Source organism: Frankliniella occidentalis, unplaced genomic scaffold (assembly GCF_000697945.3).
Source record: "Frankliniella occidentalis isolate FOCC.00 unplaced genomic scaffold, Focc_3.1 Scaffold6, whole genome shotgun sequence".
NCBI lineage: Eukaryota > Metazoa > Arthropoda > Insecta > Thysanoptera > Thripidae > Frankliniella > Frankliniella occidentalis.
Window position 1 is genome coordinate 42298 of NW_026267136.1, and position 2771 is coordinate 45068.

Here is a 2771-nt window from a genome sequence, read left to right on the forward strand (position 1 = left end):
GTGTGTTTTTTTTGTCTGTTTTGGCTGATCCATATCGCTCTCACAAAGTTCTGAAGCTTGAATGTTTAAATCTTAGTTTTTGTAAAAAAAAAATCAGTAGAGAATTACACCGTTAGTTCTATTCAAATAACACACAGCGCGAAAACTTGCGTGGTCAAAAAGTTAAAAAGTCTGATGTTACTGCCTCTCATTCAGCTTCTGATATTTTAGACACCCTTTCCGTGCTTTTAGAAAAAAAATTGGATCTGGCTTCAAATTAAGGAGAAGAGGACAATTTGAAAAAAAGTGCAAGATGCTGAAGCAAAAACACAACTTTATTCCTTAGATGTTGAAAAATATGTTTCTGTACAGCATACTAGCAATTTTTTAAAACAAGATCTTACAATACTCTTTTCATTCTTATTCAAAAGGGCCGACTTGAATTTGGCCCCATTACGTTTGGGTGAAGTAAATTGTAGTGGTAGTCCTAGTAGCAGTTTGTCATATCAATAGTTTAAAAGGTAATGTAGGTAAAGTAGTGTGACTTGTCCAAGTTTCAATTTATTATCTCATCGAATTTATATGAATCAATAGTATGTGTTTGAAATTCATAACTGCTCTTACATATGTAGAAGAAGTATTTGTATTATTATTTAAATGCTGTGTCTCAAGTAAAATAAATAGTGAGAAATAACTATGTTAGTAGAAAAGGGAATATTTAACCTGTGACATACTGGTCAGTTGATTGGCAAGGCAATCCTACAAAATCATGACATACATATGAAGAAAATTTGATCAGTACAAAAAGTTTTTCTCAAGTTTCCTTTAATGTAATGGGCTGAACAAGACTCAAAAAAATATCATAGCTACAAGTCCAACTGCTTCTCCATTTGACGCACATTGCTTGCATATATATGTATATAAATAGGGTATATACATATATAATACAACGCCAGAAAAATGATAAATTTTCACATGGTAAAGGGGCTAACCTGACTTTTCCCAATGAATTTAACAGTGCTAAATGCACTCTCTATATGATATGGCTGCTAGCTGAGAATTCGTTTGAAATCTTTTTGAAACGTATATAAAGCACATATTGGAAAAATAGGTTGTCCAAAACTTTGATGGCTGCCCATAAGGGCACAAATGCTGGGGCTATCTTGAACTACAAAAAATGGACATGTAGAAAAGCTGACGTTTAATTAAAAATCATCAATCTTTAATCTTACTCAGAAAAAGATACATACACCCAGAAACTCAAGAACAAAGACATTATTAGTTTGATTTTTTTTTAAAAAAACGAGTTAGTTGTATTATTGTTTTATCAAAACTTGATTCTAATGGATCTTTGAGTATTTTAGTCCTGGGTTCTTCAATGTCTGGTGAGTAAATCCATTTGCAAATTAAATTTAATTCACACTCCTGACACACACTAGCACACACACTCAATCACTCTTATGTTTTGTAGCAATATACAAAATTTTTGATTCTGAAGTGGAATGAACTAAACATACAACCATAACTGTTAATCATCAATGACTTTTTTCTCATTAACAATAAATGATAATGTGTTAATAGTAACAGTGGGAAGTCTTGAACAGAGGCAACAGGTATACTAACGATCCACAAATTGTATGGAAGGGATCTTAAGGATAGAAAAGAATGGCTTGCACCTACCCTTTGTATACAGTTGCTCATCTCAATCTAAAATAAGTAAACAACATTTGGATCCACAAGTTTCATAAAAGTTTTTAACAAGAAAATGTTTATTTTAATGGCAAACCATGAAAATAATAACTAGTATCAGTTTTGGTGCAGCTGCGACACAATTCAGATCCATGGCGAAACTAGGTATTTCAAGAAAGATGCAATTGTTGAGTTCAAGAGTAAAGAAACATAAAATATAAATTCGCTTCAGAGTCTGAACTTATATCAGAAATTCATCACCCACTTGTTTGAGATTCATTAGCCTTCAACTAGAATATTCATGTAAGGAAATAAAATAATCCAAGGAGGGCGAATTGTGGCATCATAAGAAATGCATTGCTGCATGGCAGGAAAGGTTATACACAGTATATATGGTACATAGTTTGCCATTAAAATAAAGTCACATTAGAACAAATTGAAACAGAAAAGAAAATAAGTGAACAACATATGGTCAGTCAGGATTAACACGTCTCCTCTTTGGGATCATACAAATCTGTGTAAATGCAGTGACCCCAAAACACATTCTGCTCCCTTCACTATGCTACCCTACACAGCAAAAATCACTCTCCATCTTCCGTCTTCATTTCCCAAATCCTCTTCATCTTTTCTTGGTTGGCAGAACTGAGCACCAATAAGATTTTAATGTCACTTTTTTAAGTTTATAATATTTTATTTCTGTCTTTGCTATCATATCACAGTAAAATGTAAAACCTAAAGTAAAGAAACACAACAGTAACTTAATTTCATAAAGCCAGCTCTTGTCTTAAATTTACAGAGAATTGTGAATTTGCACAAAAAACTGTACACTTTATCAGTTATGAGTCAAGATAAAGAAAGTAAGTTTTCCACACAACGCAGTAGAGAACAATAGATAAAAACTTGGCAGTAGATGCACTTGGCAATCTGGTGAAAAGTCTTTTGGGACACCCTCTTGGGGGCATCTGTCCCAGTGGCCCCACATTCGGCACCCCGAGGGAGCGAAGCACTGTCACAAAGGTCACAATGTGCGCTCGGTTTCAACAATAAAAAACAAGGGGACTTTATACACATTTTTTCAATAAATAACAACAGGCTTAGGCGGG

At 33.7% G+C, this 2771-nt stretch overlaps 1 long non-coding RNA gene across 3 annotated transcripts in view; it reads right to left on the reverse strand.

Moving 5' to 3' along the window:
- LOC113211478 (uncharacterized) overlaps positions 1–2771 on the reverse strand; it is a 19709-nt gene that overhangs the window by 14706 nt on the left and 2232 nt on the right. The gene's annotated exons all lie outside the window — the stretch shown is intronic.